Source organism: Chiloscyllium plagiosum, unplaced genomic scaffold (genome assembly GCF_037043375.1).
Source record: "Chiloscyllium plagiosum isolate Xiang-an unplaced genomic scaffold, Cpla_swu_hap1 HiC_scaffold_37, whole genome shotgun sequence".
Classification (NCBI taxonomy): Eukaryota; Metazoa; Chordata; class Chondrichthyes; order Orectolobiformes; family Hemiscylliidae; genus Chiloscyllium; species Chiloscyllium plagiosum.
The window spans coordinates 49,670,179-49,693,605 of NW_028270175.1; positions in this window are offsets into that span (position 1 = coordinate 49,670,179).

A 23,427-nucleotide genomic window follows, 5' to 3' on the forward strand; every position below is an offset into this window, starting at 1 on the left:
AAATCCCTGTCACTGACTGAGGCTTAATCACTGTCACTGACTGGGCTGAATCCCTGTCACTGACTGAGGTTCAATCCCTGTCATTGACTGAGATTCAATTTCTGTAACTGACTGAGATTCAATCCCAGTCACTGACTGCGATTCAATCCCTATCACTGACTGAGTTTCATTCCAAGTCACTGATTGAGATTCAATCCCTGGCATTGACTGAGTGTCACTCCCAGTAACTATTTGAAGCTCAATCCCTGTCTCTGAATGAGATTCAATCCCTGTCACTGACTGAAGTTCAAAACCTGTCACTGACTGAGATTCAATTTCTGTAACTGACTGAGATTCAATCCCTGTTACTGATTGAGGCTTAATCCCTGTCACTGACTGATGGTCAATCCCTGTCACTGACTGAAATACAATATGTGTCACTGACTGAGGTTCAATCCCTGTCACTGACTGAGGGTCAATCCCTCTCACTGACTGAGGTTCAATTCCTGTCACTGACTGAGGCTCAATCCCTGTCACTGATTGAGATGCAATCCCTGTCACCGACTGATGGTCAATCCCAGGAACTATTTGAGGCTCAATCCCTGTCACTGACTGAGGTTCAATCCCTGTCATTGACTGAGATTCAATTTCTGTAACTGACTGAGATTCAATCCCAGTCACTGACTGCGATTCAATCCCTATCACTGACTGAGTTTCATTCCAAGTCACTTATTGAGATTCAATCCCTGGCATTGACTGAGTCTCACTCCCTGTAACTATTTGAAGCTCAATCCCTGTCTCTGAATGAGATTCAATCCCTGTCACTGACTGAAGTTCAAAACCTGTCACTGACGGAGGTTCAGTCCCTGTCACTGACTGAGGTTCAATCCCTGTCACTGACTGAGGGTCAATCCCTGTCACTGATTGAGATTCAATCCCCGTCACTGACTGAGGGTCAATCCCAGGAACTATTTGAGGCTCAATCCCTGTCACTGAATGAGATTCAATCCCTGTCACTGACTGATGCTCTTTCCCTGTTACTGATTGAGGTTCAATCCCTGTCACTGACTGAGGGTCAATCCCTGTCACTGACTGAGGTTCAATTCCTGTCACTGACAGAGGCTCAATCCCTGTTACTGATTGAGATTCAATCCCTGTCACTGACTGAGGCTCAATCCCAGTCACTGATTGAGATTCAATCCCTGGCAATGACTGAGGCTCAATCGCTGTAACTATTTGAGGATCAACCCCTGTCACTGAATGAGATCCAATCCCTGTCACTGACTGAAGAACAATCCCTGTCACTGACTGAGGCTCAATCCCTGTCACTGACAGTGATTCAATCCCAGTCACTGACTCAGGTTCAATCCTTGTCACTGTCTGAGATTCAATCCCTGTCACTGACTGAGGTTCAATCCCTGTCACTGATGGATGTTCAATCCCTGTCACTAACTGAGATTCAATCCCTGTCACTGTCTGAGGGTCAATCCCAGTCACTGACTGAGATTAAATCCCTGTCACTGACTGAGGCTTAATCACTGTCACTGACTGGGCTGAATCCCTGTCACTGACTGAGGTTCAATCCCTGTCATTGACTGAGATTCAATTTCTGTAACTGACTGAGATTCAATCCCAGTCACTGACTGCGATTCAATCCCTATCACTGACTGAGTTTCATTCCAAGTCACTGATTGAGATTCAATCCCTGGCATTGACTGAGTGTCACTCCCTGTAACTATTTGAAGCTCAATCCCTGTCTCTGAATGAGATTCAATCCCTGTCACTGACTGAAGTTCAAAACCTGTCACTGACTGAGATTCAATTTCTGTAACTGACTGAGATTCAATCCCTGTTACTGATTGAGGCTTAATCCCTGTCACTGACTGATGGTCAATCCCTGTCACTGACTGAAATACAATAGGTGTCACTGACTGAGGTTCAATCCCTGTCACTGACTGAGGATCAATCCCTGTCACTGAATGAGATCCAATCCCTGTCACTGACTGAAGAACAATCCCTGTCACTGACTGAGGCTCAATCCCTGTCACTGACAGTGATTCAATCCCAGTCACTGACTCAGGTTCAATCCTTGTCACTGACTGAGGTTCAATCCCAGTCACTGACTGAGGTTCAATCACTGTCACTGACTGAGTTCCATCCCTGTCACAAACTGAGATTCAATCCCTGTCACTGCCTGAGATGTAATCCCTGTCACTGACTGCGGTTCAATCCCAGTCACTGATGGATGTTCAATCCCTGTCACTAACTGAGATTCAATCCCTGTCACTGACTGAGATTCAATCCCTGTCACTGACTGATGGTCAATCCCTGTCACTGACTGAAATACAATATGTGTCACTGACTGAGGTTCAATCCCTGTCACTGACTGAGGTTCAATCCCTGTCACTGACTGAGATTCAATTTCTGTTACTGACTGAGATTCAATCCCAGTCACTGACTGCGATTCAATCCCTATCACTGACTGAGTTTCATTCCAAGTCACTGATTGAGATTCAATCCCTGGCATTGACTGAGTGTCACTCCCTGTAACTATTTGAAGCTCAATCCCTGTCTCTGAATGAGATTCAATCCCTGTCACTGACTGATGGTCAATCCCTGTCACTGACTGAAATACAATATGTGTCACTGACTGAGGTTCAATCCCTGTCACTGACTGAGGGTCAATCCCTGTCACTGACTGAGGTTCAATTCCTGTCACTGACTGAGGCTCAAACCCTGTCACTGATTGAGATTCAATCCCTGTCACTGACTGATGCTCAATCCCTGTTACTGATTGAGGTTCAATCCCTGTCACTGACGGAGGTTCAGTCCCTGTCACTGACTGAGGTTCAATGCCTGTCACTGACTGAGGGTCAATCCCTCTCACTGACTGAGGTTCAATTCCTGTCACTGACTGAGGCTCAATCCCTGTCACTGATTGAGATTCAATCCCTGTCACTGACTGAGGGTCAATCCCAGGAACTATTTGAGGCTCAATCCCTGTCACTGAATGAGATTCAATCCCTGTCACTGACTGATGCTCAATCCCTGTTACTGATTGAGGTTCAATCCCTGTCACTGACGGAGGTTCAGTCCCTGTCACTGACTGAGGTTCAATCCCTGTCACTGACTGAGGGTCAATCCCTGTCACTGATTGAGATTCAATCCCTGTCACTGACAAAGGTTCAATCCCTGTTACTAACTGTGATTCAATCCCTGTCACTAACTGAGATTCAAACCCTTTCACTGACTGAGATTCAATTCCAGTCACTGGTTAAATTCAATCCCTGTCACTGAATGAGGTTCAATCCCTGTCACTAACAGAGATGCAATTCCTACCACTGACTGAGAGTCAATCCCTGGCACTGACTGAGATTAACTTCCTGTCACTGATTGAGATTCAATCCCAGTCACTGACAGAGGGTGAATCCCTGAGACTATTTGAGGCTCAATCCCTGTCACTGACTGAGATTCAATCCGTGTCACGGTTTGAGGCTCAATCCCTGTCACTGACTGAGGCTCAAACCCTGTCACTGACTGAGGCTCAATCCTTGTCACTGATAGAGGCTCAATCCCTGTCACTGACTGTGGCTGAATCCCTGTCACTGACTTGGAAAAATCCCTGTCACTGACTTGGATTCAATCCCTGTCACTGACTGAGGTTAAATCCCTGTCACTGACTGAGATTCAATTTCTAAAACTGACTGAGATTCAATCCCTGTCACTGACTGCGATTCAATCCCAGTCACTGAATGAGTTTCAATCGCAGTCACTGATTGAGATTCAATCCCTGTCACTGACTGAGGCTCAATCCCTGTCACTGATTGAGATTCAATTTCTAAAACTGACTGAGGGTCAATCCCAGGAACTATTTGAGGCTCAATCCCTGTCACTGATAGCGATTCAATCCCAGTCACTGACTGAGGTTCAATCGCAGTCACTGATTGAGATTCAATCCCTGTCACTGACTGAGGCTCAATCCCTGTCACTGACTGAGATTCAATTTCTGTAACTCATTGAGATTCAATCCCTGTCACTGACTGCGATTCAATCCCTGTCACTGACTGAGATTCAATCCCAGTCACTGACTGAGTTTCAATCGCAGTCACTGATTGAGATTCAATCCCAGTCACTGATTGAGATTCAATCCCTGGCAATGACTGAGGGTCAATCGCTGTAACTATTTGAGGATCAATCCCTGTCACTGAATGAGATCCAATCCCTGTCACTGACTGAAGAACAATCCCTGTCACTGACTGAGGCTCAATCCCTGTCACTGACAGTGATTCAATCCCAGTCACTGACTCAGGTTCAATCCTTGTCACTGACTGAGGTTCAATCCCAGTCACTGATTTAGATTCAATCTCTGTCACTGACTAAGGTTCAATCCCTGTCACTGACTGAGGTTCAATCTATGTCACTGTCTGAGATTCAATCCCTGTCACTGACGAAGGTTCAATCACTGTCACTGACTGAGTTCCATCCCTGTCAAAGACTGAGATTCAATCCCTGTCACTGCCTGAGATTTAATCCCTGTCACTGACTGAGGTTCAATCCCTGTCACTGTCTGAGGGTCAATCCCAGTCACTGACTGAGATTCAATCCCTGTCACTGACCGAGGCTTAATCACTGTCACTGACTGGGCTGAATCCCTGTCACTGACTGAGGTTCAATCCCTGTCACTGACTGAGGTTCAATCCCTGTCACTGACTGAGATTCAATTTCTGTAACTGACTGAGATTCAATCCCAGTCACTGACTGCGATTCAATCCCTATCACTGACTGAGTTTCATTCCAAGTCACTGATTGAGATTCAATCCCTGTCACTGACTGAGGGTCAATCCCAGGAACTATTTGAGGCTCAATCCCTGTCACTGAATGAGATTCAATCCCTGTCACTGACTGATGCTCAATCCCTGTTACTGATTGAGGTTCAATCCCTGTCACTGACGGAGGTTCAGTCCCTGTCACTGACTGAGGTTCAATCCCTGTCACTGACTGAGGGTCAATCCCTGTCACTGATTGAGATTCAATCCCTGTCACTGACAAAGGTTCAATCCCTGTTACTAACTGTGATTCAATCCCTGTCACTAACTGAGATTCAATCCCTGTCACTGACTGAGATTCAATTCCAGTCACTGGTTAAATTCAATCCCTGTCACTGAATGAGGTTCAATCCCTGTCACTAACAGAGATGCAATTCCTACCACTGACTGAGAGTCAATCCCTGGCACTGACTGAGATTAACTTCCTGTCACTGATTGAGATTCAATCCCAGTCACTGACAGAGGGTGAATCCCTGAGACTATTTGAGGCTCAATCCCTGTCACTGACTGAGATTCAATCCGTGTCACGGTTTGAGGCTCAATCCCTGTCACTGACTGAGGCTCAAACCCTGTCACTGACTGAGGCTCAATCCCTGTCACTGATTGAGGCTCAATCCCTGTCACTGACTGTGGCTGAATCCCTGTCACTGACTTGGAAAAATCCCTGTCACTGACTTGGATTCAATCCCTGTCACTGACTGAGGTTAAATCCCTGTCACTGACTGAGATTCAATTTCTAAAACTGACTGCGATTCAATCCCAGTCACTGACTGCGATTCAATCCCAGTCACTGACTGAGTTTCAATCGCAGTCACTGATTGAGATTCAATCCCTGTCACTGACTGAGGCTCAATCCCTGTCACTGATTGAGATTCAATTTCTAAAACTGACTGAGGGTCAATCCCAGGAACTATTTGAGGCTCAATCCCTGTCACGGACTGCGATTCAATACCAGTCACTGACTGAGGTTCAATCGCAGTCACTGATTGAGATTCAATCCCTGTCACTGACTGAGGCTCAATCCCTGTCACTGACTGAGATTCAATTTCTGTAACTCATTGAGATTCAATCCCTGTCACTGACTGCGTTTCAATCCCTGTCACTGACTGAGATTCAATCCCAGTCACTGACTGAGTTTCAATCGCAGTCACTGATTGAGATTCAATCCCAGTCACTGATTGAGATTCAATCCCTGGCAATGACTGAGGGTCAATCGCTGTAACTATTTGAGGATCAATCCCTGTCACTGAATGAGATCCAATCCCTGTCACTGACTGAAGAACAATCCCTGTCACTGACTGAGGCTCAATCCCTGTCACTGACAGTCAGTCAATCCCAGTCACTGACTCAGGTTCAATCCTTGTCACTGACTGAGGTTCAATCCCAGTCACTGATTGAGATTCAATCTCTGTCACTGACTAAGGTTCAATCCCTGTCACTGACTGAGGTTCAATCTATGTCACTGTCTGAGATTCAATCCCTGTCACTGACGAAGGTTCAATCACTGTCACTGACTGAGTTCCATCCCTGTCAAAGACTGAGATTCAATCCCTGTCACTGCCTGAGATTTAATCCCTGTCACTGACTGAGGTACAATCCCTGTCACTGTCTGAGGGTCAATCCCAGTCACTGACTGAGATTCAATCCCTGTCACTGACTGAGGGTTAATCACTGTCACTGACTGGGCTGAATCCCTGTCACTGACTGAGGTTCAATCCCTGTCACTGACTGAGGTTCAATCCCTGTCACTGACTGAGATTCAATTTCTGTAACTGACTGAGATTCAATCCCAGTCACTGACTGCGATTCAATCCCTATCACTGACTGAGTTTCATTCCAAGTCACTGATTGAGATTCAATCCCTGTCACTGACTGAGGGTCAATCCCAGGAACTATTTGAGGCTCAATCCCTGTCACTGAATGAGATTCAATCCCTGTCACTGACTGATGCTCAATCCCTGTTACTGATTGAGGTTCAATCCCTGTCACTGACAGAGGTTCAGTCCCTGTCACTGACTGAAGTTCAATCCCTGTCACTGACTGAGGGTCAATCCCTGTCACTGATTGAGATTCAATCCCTGTCACTGACAAAGGTTCAATCCCTGTTACTAACTGTGATTCAATCCCTGTCACTAACTGAGATTCAATCCCTGTCACTGACTGAGATTCAATTCCAGTCACTGGTTAAATTCAATCCCTGTCACTGAATGAGGTTCAATCCCTGTCACTAACAGAGATGCAATTCCTACCACTGACTGAGAGTCAATCCCTGGCACTGACTGAGATTAACTTCCTGTCACTGATTGAGATTCAATCCCAGTCACTGACAGAGGGTGAATCCCTGAGACTATTTGAGGCTCAATCCCTGTCACTGACTGAGATTCAATCCGTGTCACGGTTTGAGGCTCAATCCCTGTCACTGACTGAGGCTCAAACCCTGTCACTGACTGAGGCTCAATCCCTGTCACTGATTGAGGCTCAATCCCTGTCACTGACTGTGGCTGAATCCCTGTCACTGACTTGGAAAAATCCCTGTCACTGACTTGGATTCAATCCCTGTCACTGACTGAGGTTAAATCCCTGTCACTGACTGAGATTCAATTTCTAAAACTGACTGCGATTCAATCCCAGTCACTGACTGCGATTCAATCCCAGTCACTGACTGAGTTTCAATCGCAGTCACTGATTGAGATTCAATCCCTGTCACTGACTGAGGCTCAATCCCTGTCACTGATTGAGATTCAATCCCTGTCACTGACTGAGGGTCAATCCCAGGAACTATTTGAGGCTCAATCCCTGTCACTGACTGCGATTCAATACCAGTCACTGACTGAGGTTCAATCGCAGTCACTGATTGAGATTCAATCCCTGTCACTGACTGAGGCTCAATCCCTGTCACTGACTGAGATTCAATTTCTGTAACTCATTGAGATTCAATCCCTGTCACTGACTGCGATTCAATCCCTGTCACTGACTGAGATTCAATCCCAGTCACTGACTGAGTTTCAATCGCAGTCACTGATTGAGATTCAATCCCAGTCACTGATTGAGATTTAATCCCTGGCAATGACTGAGGGTCAATCGCTGTAACTATTTGAGGATCAATCCCTGTCACTGAATGAGATCCAATCCCTGTCACTGACTGAAGAACAATCCCTGTCACTGACTGAGGCTCAATCCCTGTCACTGACAGTGATTCAATCCCAGTCTCTGACTCAGGTTCAATCCTTGTCACTGACTGAGGTTCAATCCCAGTCACTGATTGAGATTCAATCTCTGTCACTGACTAAGGTTCAATCCCTGTCACTGACTGAGGTTCAATCTATGTCACTGTCTGAGATTCAATCCCTGTCACTGACGAAGGTTCAATCACTGTCACTGACTGAGTTCCATCCCTGTCAAAGACTGAGATTCAATCCCTGTCACTGCCTGAGATTTAATCCCTGTCACTGACTGAGGTTCAATCCCTGTCACTGACTAAGGGTCAATCCCAGTCACTGACTGAGATTCAATCCCTGTCACTGACTGAGGCTTAATCACTGTCACTGACTGGGCTGAATCCCTGTCACTAACTGAGGTTCAATCCCTGTCACTGACTGAGGTTCAATCCCTGTCACTGACTGAGATTCAATTTCTGTAACTGACTGAGATTCAATCCCAGTCACTGACTGCGATTCAATCCCTATCACTGACTGAGTTTCATTCCAAGTCACTGATTGAGATTCAATCCCTGGCAATGACTGAGTGTCACTCCCTGTAACTATTTGAAGCTCAATCCCTGTCTCTGAATGAGTTTCAATCCCTGTCACTGACTGAAGTTCAAAACCTGTCACTGACTGAGATTCAATTTCTGTAACTGACTGAGATTCAATCCCTCTTACTGATTGAGGCTTAATCCCTGTCACTGACTGATGGTCAATCCCTGTCACTGACTGAAATACAATATGTGTCACTGACTGAGGTTCAATCCCTGTCACTGACTGAGGGTCAATCCCTGTCACTGACTGAGGTTCAATTCCTGTCACTGACTGAGGCTCAATCCCTGTCACTGATTGAGATTCAATCCCTGTCACTGACTGAGGGTCAATCCCAGGAACTATTTGAGGCTCAATCCCTGTCACTGAATGAGATTCAATCCCTGTTACTGATTGAGGTTCATTCCTTGTCACTGACGGAGGTTCAGTCCCTGTCACTGACTGAGGTTCAATCCCTGTCACTGACTGAGGGTCAATCCCTGTCACTGACTGAGATTCAATCCCTGTCACTGACAAAGGTTCAATCCCTGTCACTAACTGAGATTCAATCCCTGTCACTGACTGAGATTCAATTCCAGTCACTGGTTAAATTCAATCCCTGTCACTGAATGAGGTTCAATCCCTGTCACTAACAGAGATGCAATTCCTACCACTGACTGAGAGTCAATCCCTGGCACTGACTGAGATTAACTTCCTGTCACTGATTGAGATTCAATCCCAGTCACTGACAGAGGGTGAATCCCTGAGACTATTTGAGGCTCAATCCCTGTCACTGACTGAGATTCAATCCGTGTCACGGTTTGAGGCTCAATCCCTGTCACTGACTGAGGCTCAAACCCTGTCACTGACTGAGGCTCAATCCCTGTCACTGATTGAGGCTCAATCCCTGTCACTGACTTGGATTCAATCCCTGTCACTGACTGAGGTTAAATCCCTGTCACTGACTGAGATTCAATTTCTAAAACTGACTGAGATTCAATCCCTGTCACTGACTGCGATTCAATCCCAGTCACTGACTGAGTTTCAATCGCAGTCACTGATTGAGATTCAAACCGTGTCACTGACTGAGGCTCAATCCCTGTCACTGATTGAGATTTGTAGGGGGTGGTGTAATTTTTAAATCATTAACTGCTGTAGTAAGCACATAGTAAGTACAAAGCCACCATTTTAGTCTTCTCTACCTTGTAGTAAGCACGAGCAGACACTCCCCCAGATTTTCATGAATGGAACAATGGAAACAGCTTTCCTCGTGGCTGAGGGACCGCCCACAACCACGGCTGTACGTCATCATCCATATAAGGGAGAAGCGGGGAACTCGAACAATGATTGGCTGGGTGCATAACCAAATAATCTCATCAATCAGGAGGACAGTGGGGAACTTTAACACTGATTGGCTGAGACAGTAGAAGGCCCCGCCCACTCCTACATGTATATAACGTGCGGGGATTACAATCTGTGTGTGTGCCTCGTGGGAAGCCATTGAGGTAACACCCGGTTCTGCAGAATTGAATAAATAGTTTTGGACGAACTCCTCCGTGTCTTTGTTCTTGGGAAGGGAAGCAGAGTGCCTGATGGGGGGTCGCAGAGTCCCCTATCCTGCACACTGTCACTGACTGAGGTTCAATCCCTGTCACTGAATGAGGTTCAATCCCTGTCACTGGCTGAGATTCAATCCCTGTCACTGACTGAGGTTCAATCCCTGTCACTAACGGAGTTTCAATCCCTGTCACTGAATGAGGTTCAATCCCTGTCACTGACTGAGATTTAATCCCTGTCACTGACTGATGCTTAATTCCTGTCACTAACTGAATTTCAAACCCAGTCACTGACTGAGATTCAATCCCTGTCACTGACTGTGCTTCAAACCCTGTCACTGACTGCGATTCTATGCCTGTCAATGACTGAGATTCCATTCCTATCACTGTCTGAGCGTCAATCCCTGTCACTGATAGAGATTCAATCCCTGCCACTGACTGAGGTTCAATCCCTGTCACTGACTGAGATTTAATCCCTGTCACTGACTGAGATTCAATCCCTGTCACTGACTGCGATTCTATGCCTGTCACTGACTGAGATTCCATTCCTAACACTGTCTGAGCGTCAATCCCTGTCACTGATCGAGATTCAAACCCTGTCACTGACTGAGGTTCAATCCCTGTCACTGACTGAGTCTCAATCCCTGTCACTGACTGAGATTCAATCCCTGTCACTGACTAAGGTTCAATCCCTGTTACTGTTTGAGTTTCATTCCCTGTCACTGACTGAGGTTCAATACCTATCACTGACTGCGATTCATTCACAATCACTGACTGATTTTCAATAGCAATCACTGAATGAGATTCAATCCCTGTCACTGACTTAGGCTCAATACCTGTCAATGACTCAGATTCAATTCCTGTCACTGACTGATGTTCAATCCCTGTCACTGACTGAGATTCAATCACTGTCACTGACTGAGGAACAATCCCTGTCACTGAATGAGATTAAATCCATGTCACTGACTGAGATAAAATTCCTGTCACTGACTGTGGTACAATCACTGTCACTGCCTGAGGTTCAATCCATGTCACTGACTGAGATTCAATTCCTGTCACTGACTGAGATTCTATCCCTGTCACTGACTGAGATTCAATCCCTGTCACTGAATGAGATTAAATCCATGTCACTGACTGCGATTCAAACCCTGTCACTGACTGAGATTCAATTCCTGTCACTGACTGAGATTCTATCCCTGTCACTGAATGAGATTAATTCCATGTCACTGACTGAGATAAAATTCCTGTCACTGACTGTGGTACAATCACTGTCACTGCCTGAGGTTCAATCCATGTCACTGACTGAGATTCAATTTCTGTCACTGACTGAGATTCTATCCCTGTCACTGACTGAGATTCAATCCCTGTCACTGAATGAGATTAAATCCATGTCACTGACTGAGATTCAAACCCTGTCACTGACTGAGATTCAAACCCTGTCACTGAATGAGTTCCATCCATGTCACTGACTGAGATTCAATCCCTGTCACTGAATGAGATTAAATCCATGTCACTGACTGAGATTCAAACCCTGTCACTGACTGAGATTCAAACCCTGTCACTGAATGAGAAACAATCCCTGTCAATGACTGAGATTCCATTCCTATCACTGTCTGAGCATCAATCCCTGTCACTGACTGAGGTTCAATACCTGTCACTGACTGAGATTCAATTTTTGTTACTGACTGAGATTCAATCCGTGTCACTGACTGAGTTTCAATCCCTGTCACTGACTGAGTCTCAATCGCTGTCACTGACTGCGATTCTATGCCTGTCACTGACTGAGGTTCCATTTCTATCACTGTCTGAGCATCAATCGCTGTCTCTGACTGACATTCAATCCCTGTAACTGACTGAAGTTCAATCGCAGTCACTGATTGAGATTCAATCCCTGCCTCTGACTGAGGCTCAATCCCTGTCACTGATTGAGATTCAATCCCTGTCACTGACTGAGGGTCAGTCCATGGAACTATTTGAGGCTCAATCCCTGTCACTGACTGAGGTTCAATTCCTGTCACTGACTGAGGCTCAATCCCTGTCACTGATTGAGATTCAATCCCTGTCACTGACTGAGGCTCAATCCCTGTCACGGATTGAGATTCAATCCCTGTCACTGACTGAGGGTCAATCCCAGGAACTATTTGAGGCTCAATCCCTGTCACTGAATGAGATTCAATCCCTGTCACTGACTGAGGCTCAATCCCTGTTACTGATTGAGGTTCAATCCCTGTCACTGACTGAGGGTCAATCCCTGTCATTGACAGAGGTACAATATGTGTCACTGACTGAGGTTCAGTCCCTGTCACTGACTGTGATTCAATCCCAGTCACTGATTCAGGTTCAATCCTTGTCACTGACTGAGGGTCAATCCCTGTCACTGACAGAGATACAATATGTGTCACTGACTGAGGTTCAGTCCCTGTCACTGACTGTGATTCAATCCCAGTCACTGATTCAGGTTCAATCCTTGTCACTGACTGATGTTCAATCCCAGTCACTGATTGAGATTCAATCTCTGTCACTGACTAAGGTTCAATCCCAGTCACTGACTAAGGTTCAATCACTGTCACTGACTAAGTTCCATCCCTGTCACAGACTTAGATTCAATCCCTGTCACTGCCTGAGATTCAATCCCTGTCACTGACTAAGGTTCAATCCCTGTCACTGACTAAGGTTCAATCTCTGTCACTGATGGATGTTCAATCCCTGTCACTGACTGAGGTTCAATCCCTGTCACTGAATGAGATTAAATTCATGTCACTGACTGGGATGAAATTCCTGTCACTGACTGTGGTACAATCACTGTCACTGCCTGAGGTTCAATCCCTGTCACTGACTGAGATTCAATTCCTGTCACTGACTGAGATTCTATCCCTGTCACTGAAGGAGATTAAATTCATGTCACTGACTGAGATGAAATTCCTGTCACTGACTGTGGTACAATCACTGTCACTGCCTGAGGTTCAATCCCTGTCACTGACTGAGATTCAATTCCTGTCACTGACTGAGATTCTATCCCTGTCACTGACTGAGATTCAATCCCTGTCACTGAATGAGATTAAATCCATGTCACTGACTGAGATTCAAACCCTGTCACTGACTGAGATTCAATCCCTGTCACTGACTGAGAAACAATCCCTGTCACTGATTGAGATTCAATTCCTGTCACTGATTGAGTTGCAGTCCCTGTCAATGACTGAGATTCCATTCCTATCACTGTCTGAGCGTCAATCCCTGTCACTGACTGAGGTTCAATACCTGTCACTGACTGAGATTCAATTTTTGTGACTGACTGAGATTCAATCCGTGTCACATACTGAGATTCAATCCGTGTCACTGACTGAGTTTCAATCCCTGTCACTGACTGAGTCTCAATCCCTGTCACTGACTAAGGTTCAATCCCTGTCACTGACTGAGATTCAATTCCTGTCACTTACTTAGATTCAATTCTTGTCACTGACTGAGGTTCAATCGCTGTCACTGATTGAGATTCAATCCCTGTCACTGACTGAGGTTCAATACCTATCACTGACTGAGGTTCCATTCCTATCACTGTCTGAGCGTCAATCGCTGTCAATGACTGAGGTTCAATACCTGTCACTGACTGAGATTCAATTTCTGTGACTGACTGAGATTCTATCCCTGTCACTGACTGATTTTCAATCCCTGTCACTGACTGAGTCACAATCCCTGTCAGTGACTGTGATTCAATCCCTGTCACTAACTGAGATTCAATCCCTGTCACTGACTAAGTTTCAATTCCTGTCACTGACTGAGATTCTATCCCTGTCACTGACTGAGATTCAATCCCTGTCACTGAATGAGATTAAATTCATGTCACTGACTGAGATTCAAACCCTGTCACTGACTGAGATTCAAACCCTGTCACTGAATGAGATTCAATCCCTGTCACTGACTGAGATTAAATTCCTGTCACTGATTGAGTTTCAATCCCTGTCACTTTCAGAGAATCAATACCTATCAGTGACCCAATCTCTGACTGATTTTCAATAGCAGTCACTGAATGAGATTCAATCCCTGTCACTGAATTAGTTTCAAACCCTGTCACTGACTGAGGCTCAATACCTGTCAATGACTGAGATTCAATTCCTGTCACGAACTGAGATTCAATCCCTGTCACTGACTAAATTTCAATCCCTGTCACTGACTGAGATTAAATTCCTGTCACTTACTGAGATTCAATTCCTGTCACTGACTGAGGTTCAATCGCTGTCACTGACTGAGATTCAATATCTGTGACTGACTGAGGTTCAATCCCTGTCACTGGCTGAGATTCAATCCCTGTCACTGACTGAGGTTCAATCACAGTCACTAACGGAGTTTCAATCCCTGTCACTGAATGAGGTTCAATCCCTGTCACTGACTGAGATTTAATCCCTGTCACTGACTGAGATTCAATCCCTGTCACTGACTGAGATTAAATTCCTGTCACTTACTGAGATTCAATCCCTGTCACTGACTGAGGTCCAACCCTGTCACTGACTGAGGGTCAATCCCTGTCACTGACTGAGGTTCAATTCCTGTCACTGACTGAGGCTCCATCCCTGTCACTGATTGAGATTCAATCCCTGTCACTGACAAAGGTTCAATCACTGTTACGGACTGAGGTTCAATCCCTGTCACTGTCTGAGATTCAATCCCTGTCACTGACTGACGGTCAATCCCTGTCACTGACTGAGGTTCAATTCCTGTCACTGACTGAGGCTCAATCCCTGTCACTGATTGAGATTCAATCTCTGTCACTGACAAAGGTTCAATCCCTGTCACTGACTGAGATTCAATCCCTGTCACTGACTGAGATTCAATTCCAGTCACTGGTTGAGATTCAATCCATGTCACTGAATGAGGTTCAATCCCTGTCACTAACAGAGATGCAATTCCTACCACTGACTGAGAGTCAATCCTTGGCACTGACTGAGATTCACTTCCTGTCACTGATTGAGATTCAATCCCTGTCACTGACAGAGGGTGAATCCCTGAGACTATTTGAGGCTCAATCCCTGTCACTGACTGAGATTCAATCCGTGTCACGGTTTGAGGCTCAATCCCTGTCACTGACTGAGATTCAATCCCTCTCACTGACTTAGGTTAAATCCCTGTCACTGACTGAGATTCAATTTCTAAAACTGACTGAGATTCAATCCCTGTCACTGGCTGCGATTCAATCCCAGTCACTGACTGAGTTTCAATCGCAGTCACTGATTGAGATTCAATCCCTGTCACTGACAGAGGCTCAATCCCTGTCACTGATTGAGATTCAATCCCTGTCACTGACTGAGGGTCAATCCATGGAACTATTTGAGGCTCAATCCCTGTCAGACTGAGGCTCAATCCCTGTCACTGTTTGAGATTCAATCCCTGTCACTGACTGAGGCTCAATCCCTGTCACTGATTGTGATTCAATCCCTGTCACTGACTGAGGGTCAATCCCAGGAACTATTTGAGGCTCAATCCCTGTCACTGAATGCGATTCAATCCCTGTCACTGACTGAGGCTCAATCCCTGTTACTGATTGAGGTTCAATCCCTTTCACTGACTGAGGGTCAATCCCTGTCACTGACAGAGATACAATATGTGTCACTGACTGAGGTTCAGTCCCTGTCACTGACTGTGATTCAATCCCAGTCACTGATTCAGGTTCAATCCTTGTCACTGACTGATGTTCAATCCCAGTCACTGACTGAGATTCAATCTCTGTCACTGACTAAGGTTCAATCCCAGTCACTGACTAAGGTTCAATCACTGTCACTGACTGAGTTCCATCCCTGTCACAGACTTAGATTCAATCTCTGTCACTGCCTGAGATTCAATCCCTGTCACTGACTAAGGTTCAATCCCTGTCACTGACTAAGGTTCAATCTCTGTCACTGATGGATGTTCAATCCCTGTCACTGACTGAGATTCAATCCCTGTCACTAACTGTGATTCAATCCCTGTCACTAACTGAGATTCAGTCCCTTTCACTGTCTGTGGGTCAATCCCAGTCACTGACTGAGATTCAATCCCTGTCACTGACTGCGTTTCAATCGCTGTCACTGACTGAGTTTCATTCCAAGTCACTGATTGATATTCAATCCCTGGCAATGACTGAGTGTCAATCCGTGTAACTATTTGAGGCTCAATCCCTGTCACTGAATGAGATTCAATCCCTGTCACTGACTGTGGCTGAATCCCTGTCACTGACTGAGATTCAATTTCTGTAACTGACTGAGATTCAATCCCAGTCACTGACTGCGATTCAATCCCTGTCACTGACAGAGTTTCATTCCAAGTCACTGATTGAGATTCAATCCCTGGCAATGACTGAGTGTCAATCCCTGTAACTATTTGAGGGTCAATCCCTGTCACTGAATGAGATTCAATCCCTGTCACTGACTGAACTTCAATCCCTGACACTGACTGAGATTCAATTTCTGTAACTGACTGAGATTCAATCCCTCTTACTGATTGAGGCTCAATCCCTGTCACTGACTGATGGTCAATCCCTGTCACTGACTGAGATTCACTATGTGTCACTGACTGAGGTTCAATTCCTGTCACTGACTGAGGCTCAATCCCTGTCACTGATTGAGATTCAATCTCTGTCACTGACAAGGGTTCAATCCCTGCTACTAACTGTGATTCAATCCCTGTCACTGACTGAGGTTCAATCCCTGTCACTAACAGAGATGCAATTCCTACCACTGACTGAGAGTCAATCCTTGGCACTGACTGAGATTCACTTCCTGTCACTGATTGAGATTCAATCCCTGTCACTGACTGAGGCTCAAACCCTGTCACTGACAAAGGTTCAATCCCTGTCATTGATTGAGGCTCAATCCCTGTAACTGACTGTGGCTGAATCCCTGTCACTGACTGAGATTCAATCCCTGTCACTGACTGAGGTTAAATCCCTGTCACTGACTGAGATTCAATTTCTAAAACTGACTGAGATTCAATCCCTGTCACTGACTGCGATTCAATCCCAGTCACTGACTGAGTTTCAATCGCAGTCACTGATTGAGGTTCAATCCCTGTCACTGACTGTGATTCAATCCCAGTCACTGACTCAGGTTCAATCCTTGTCACTGACTGAGGTTCATTCCCAGTCACTGATTGAGATTCAATCCCTGTCACTGACTAAGGTTCAATCCCTGTCACTGACTGAGGTTCAATCCATGTCACTGTCTGAGATTCAATCCCTGTCACTGACATGAGATTCAATCCCGGTCACTGACTGAGTTCCATCCCTGTCACAGACTGAGGTTCAGTCCCTGTTACTGACTGAGGTTCAATCCCTGTCACTGACATGAGATTCAATCCCGGTCACTGACTGCGATTCAATCCCTGTCACTGACTGAGTTTCATTCCAAGTCACTGATTGAGATTCAATCCCTGGCAATGACTGAGGGTCAATCCCTGTAACTATTTGAGGCTCAATCCCTGTCACTGAATGAGTTTCAATCCCTGTCACTGACTGAAGTTCAATCCCTGTCACTGACTGAGATTCAATTTGTATAACTGACTGAGATTCAATCCCTCTTACTGATTGAGGCTCAATCCCTGTCACTGACTGATGGTCAATCCCTTTCACTGACTGAAATACAATATGTGTCACTGACTGAGGGTCAATCCCTGTCACTGATTGAGATTCAATCCCTGTCACTGACAAAGTTTCAATCCCTGTCACTGACTGCGATTCAATCCCTGTCACTGACTGAGTTTCATTCCAAGTCACTGATTGAGATTCAATCCCTGGCAATGACTGAGGGTCAATCCCTGTAACTATTTGAGGCTCAATCCCTGTCACTGAATGAGTTTCAATCCCTGTCACTGACTGAAGTTCAATCCCTGTCACTGACTGAGATTCAATTTGTATAACTGACTGAGATTCAATCCCTCTTACTGATTGAGGCTCAATCCCTGTCACTGACTGATGGTCAATCCCTTTCACTGACTGAAATACAATATGTGTCACTGACTGAGGGTCAATCCCTGTCACTGATTGAGATTCAATCCCTGTCACTGACAAAGTTTCAATCCCTGTCACTGATTGAGATTCAATCCCTGTCACTGACTGAGGGTCAATCCCAGGAATTATTTGAGGCTCAATCCCTGTCACTGAATGAGATTCAATCCCTGTCACTGACTGAGGCTCAATCCCTGTTCACTGATTGAGGTTCAATCCCTGTCACTGACTGAGGCTCAATCCCTGTTCACTGATTGAGGTTCAATCCCTGTCACTGACTGAGGGTCAATCCCTGTCACTGACTGAGGTTCAATTCCTGTCACTGACATGAGATTCAATCCCTGTCACTGACTGAGATTCAATTTCTGTAACTGACTGAGATTCAATCCCAGTCACTGACTGCGATTCAATCCCTGTCACTGACTGAGTTTCATTCCAAGTCACTGATTGAGATTCAATCCCTGGCAATGACTGAGTGTCAATCCCTTTAACTATTTGAGGCTCAATCCCTGTCACTGAATGAGATTCAATCCCTGTCACTGACTGAAGTTCAATCCCTTTCACTGACTGAGATTCAATTTCTGCAACTGACTGAGATTCAATCCCTCTTACTGATTGAGGCTCAATCCCTGTCACTGACTTATGGTCAATCCCTGTCACTGACTGAGATTCACTATGTGTCACTGACTGAGGTTGAATCCCTGTCACTGACTGACGGTCAATCCCTGTCACTGACTGAGGTTCAATTCCTGTCACTGACTGAGGCTCATTCCCTGTCACTGATTGAGATTCAATCTCTGTCACTGACAAAGGTTCAATCCCTGTTACTAACTGTGATTCAATCCCTGTCACTGACTGAGATTCAATTCCAGTCACTGGTTGAGATTCAATCCCTGTCACTGACTGAGGTTCAATTCCTGTCACTGACTGAGGCTCATTCCCTGTCACTGATTGAGGTTCAATCCCTGTCACTGACTGAGGGTCAATCCCTGTCACTGACTGAGGTTCAATTCCTGTCACTGACTGAGGCTCATTCCCTGTCACTGATTGAGATTCAATCCCTGTCACTGACTGAGATTCAATCCCTGTCACTGATTGAGATTCAATCCCTGTCACTGTCTGAGGGTCAATCCCAGTCACTGACTGAGATTCAATCCCTGTCACTGACTGAAGCTCAATCCCTGTCACTGACTGAGATTCAATTTCTTTAACTGACTGAGATTCAATCCCAATCACTGACTGCGATTCAATCCCTGTCACTGACTGAGTTTCATTCCAAGTCACTGATTGAGATTCAACCCCTGGCAATGACTGAGGGTCAATCCCTGTAACTATTTGAGGCTCAATCCCTGTCACTGAATGAGATTCAATCCCTGTCACTGACTGAAGTTCTATCCCTGTCACTGACTGAGATTCAATTTGTGTAACTGACTGAGATTCAATCCCTCTTACTGATTGAGGCTCAATCCCTGTCACTGACTGAGGTCCAACCCTGTCACTGACTGAGGGTCAATCCCTGTCACTGACTGAGGTTCAATTCCTGTCACTGACTGAGGCTCCATCCCTGTCACTGATTGAGATTCAATCCCTGTCACTGACAAAGGTTCAATCCCTGTTACTGACTGAGGTTCAATCCCTGTCACTGTCTGAGATTCAATCCCAGTCACAGACTGAGATTGAATCCCTGTCACTAACTGAGATGCAATTCCTACCACTGACGGAGAGTCAATCCCTGGCACTGACTAAGATTCAATTCCTGTCACTGACTGAGATACAATCCCTGTCACTGACTGAGATTCAATCCCTGTCACTGACTGAGATTCAATTCCAGTCACTGGTTGAGATTCAATCCATGTCACTGAATGAGGTTCAATCCCTGTCACTAACAGAGATGCAATTCCTACCACTGACTGAGAGTCAATCCCTGGCACTGACTGAGATTCACTTCCTGTCACTGATTGAGATTCAATCCCTGTTACTGACAGAGGGTGAATCCCTGAGACTATTTGAGGCTCAATCCCTGTCACTGACTGAGATTCAATCCGTGTCACGGTTTGAGGCTCAATCCCTGTCACTGATTGAGATTCAATCCCTGTCACTGACTTAGGTTAAATCCCTGTCACTGACTGAGATTCAATTTCTAAAACTGACTGAGATTCAATCCCTGTCACTGACTGCGATTCAATCCCAGTCACTGACTGAGTTTCAATCGCAGTCACTGATTGAGATTCAATCCCTGTCACTGACTGAGGCTCAATCCCTGTCACTGATTGAGATTCAATCCCTGTCACTGACTGAGGGTCAATCCCTGGAACACCCATTTCACATCTACCTTTACTATAAGACAAAGTTGGCGGCCAGTCTGCCATCTTAAGGCAGTCTGGTCTGGTCCATACCAAAGTGGGGACTCTTGTCCGTTTCTAAATCGATATTCCAAATTGGGTTCAGGTTCAGAATCATTGTGGAATCAGGCCATTTGTCCCAACAAGCCCACACCAATCCACCGAAGAGTAACCCACCAAGACCCATTACCCTACCCTATTGTTCCATACTTACCCCTGACTAATGCACCTAACTTACACATCCCTGAACAGTATGGACAATTTAACATGGCTAATTCACCTAACCTGCACACCTTTGGGCTGTGGGAGGAAAACTGAGCACCCAGAAGAAACCCACGTGGGGAGGCGGAGAATGTGCACAGGGAGATTGTTGGGCTCAAAGGCGGCGTTTGGTAGTTTTTTGTGCCTTTTGTTCCGCGCGTTGAATTCGGTTGGTTTGAACAGTGCTTTGCAAAGTAATAGTTCTTTCTGTCTCTAAGAGTTCTCTGGGTGTGAATAAAAGTGAAGTTGGAGATTTTACAAAAGGTGAGCAAGGCAATTTTTTTTATAGAATTGGCAGACAAGATGTAGTTGGGTTTGTGTTTGTCTGTGAGAAAATGAGATAATTTCAGCTATAGCTTGGTGTCTGAATTTTGGTGGAACACCATCAGAATCTTTGGAAATGGCTGGAATTCAATTGCAGATGAGGCAGCTTGAACACAAAAAGGAATTAAAACAATTTGAAATTTGATTTTAAGTAGAATTAAAAGAAAAGGAGAGGAAGAAGAAATACAGAAAAAGAAAGAACAAAAGCAGGAAGAGAGAGAGTTTCAACTTCAAAAATGAGCAATTAGGAAAGTTGACTTTGCAGGGTGGAGTTGAAGATAGCCGGTAGGCTGAATGAGGACGATAGTGAGGATGAGCAACTCTAGTAGCCAAAGATCTGATGGGGATCTATTTAAATACATCCAGGCATTGTCGACATTTGATGAAGCCTTTTTAATTTCATTTGAGAAAGTGGCTAAACGGATGCTGTGGCCACTAACCAAGTGGATCTAGTTGATCCAAACAAAGCGGGTTGGTATAAGGAGTGAGGTATTTGTATCCCTATCGGAAGTGATATCTGGCCAGTATGAGGATGTGAAGAAAGCCATCTGAAGTGTATATGAGCTTGTGCAAGAAACCGACAGTGTTTCAGGAATCTAAAAGCGCATGCATGGTTAAATGTACATTGAGTTTGAAAGAATCAAACAAGGTAATTTTGAAAGGTGGGTGAGGGTATTAAAAATAAAGCAACCTCTGACACTTTTGGAGAGATTCTTACTTTGGAGGATTTCAAACATTCACTTCCTGCAGTCATGAGAACTCGTGTGGAAGAGCAGAGTTGAAATGGCATGGTTAGAAGCTGCAATGGCTAGAGACTAGCAGTTGGTCAATAAATCAAAGCTTGGCTTCTGTGAGGGATGGAGAAGAATGTGCGAGATCTTAAAATTTATACCTGTGAGAGTAAGGTTTATTGGCCTAGGCCAGGAGTAGGAGGTAAAGAGGTTTCAGCATTGAGAGGTACAGAAGCATGTAAATCTTATAAGCTAAGACATGAGGAGACATGTCATTGAGAAGGACTATTGGAGAGATGAGGTTTGCTCCATTATGTAATGTGTGGTTGGAGTGCCCGGTGAAACCATTAACAGAAATATTTCACAATTGGGCCGTGAGCTTGGTGTTGACGTTACAACATTTCAGCATTTAACTTGTAAATAACGTGCCCGAGACAAATATATATACGATCATAACTTCTAAATGTTTTTGGAAAAATTTAGGGAGAAAACCTCTGGGCTATTCAGAAAGAGGTTATTATTGTTGCCATTCAATTTGGAAGTTATGCAGGTGACAGGACGAGAAACTATACTTGCTGTCAAGTTGTCGAGACTTGGATGAAGAAAGACAGAGGCGTTCTGTGGCCGAAGTAAACTGACTGAATAGAATGGAGTTGTGAATGTTTGCATTCTTAGTGTCAAAACAATATATATGTAGTGTAGTCTACTGAAACCGTGAGAATAAGGAGTTTAAAATGAAGGCACCTTTCCATATTTATTGTTCTTTTCTTTTCAAAGGGGAAGTTGTGACGATACTATCACTTTAGAAAGGATATTTTCTCCTGGGTTGTTTTGAAGTGAGGTCTTAAAGGCAGAGGTGCCAAACTGCCCACTGATAAACGACTGAAGTAAATAACTGAAGAGGCCTTTAGGTTTTATTAAAATGGTGGGAACAATGGAAGGACAGCGGCAAGCTCTCACAGACCAGGTTTTCTCGCTTTGTTTTTAGCTGCAGTATGCAGAAGCTGTTCGGGGTCCCAGAAGGGTTGGAAGCTTCCATATATGATCCATAACTATTAATCTCTCCGAGATCTCTTCTAATATTGTATCTTTCTGGATTGGAAAACTGCATGTAAGAATCTGTGTTTGAGTTTATCTTTTTGCCAAGCGGTGTAAACCAAGAAGGTACGGCATCTATTGTTTGTGTAAGTGTTCCAACATATAAACTATCCCAAATTGTTCTTTTCTTTGATTGCATTTTAACTAAAGCATTTGAATAAATTATATTTTGCTTCACACTTCATATCTACAGTTAAAATCAGAAAAGTTTGGGTAACCTTCTTAAAATATTTTACGGGGGTCTCATCTGATGCATAACTCTCGGAGCTCAGGGGCTTCTGACTGACTCCTGTTATTGAAAAGTTAGTGGAGGGGCTGGGGATGGTTTGCTGGAGGGTGTGCTGTGAGCTGCCTCACACATTTAGGGAGACCTGAGGATTTGGTGACCCAACTCTGGATGGAGCATGGGGACTGTAGTTACAGCCTCTGGGCCTGTAACATGAACAGCAAATGGAGCAGAGGCTGCAGAGAGGGGAAGCTCTGAAACCACGGAGTGAGTGTGTGTGGGGAAAGGGATCTGCTCTATCCACCCCGGGTTTTCCAAGACCAGCTTCCCAAGCTACACTTAACCCAAGAGCAGAGTGTGAGGAGATCCTGGTTGAACAAG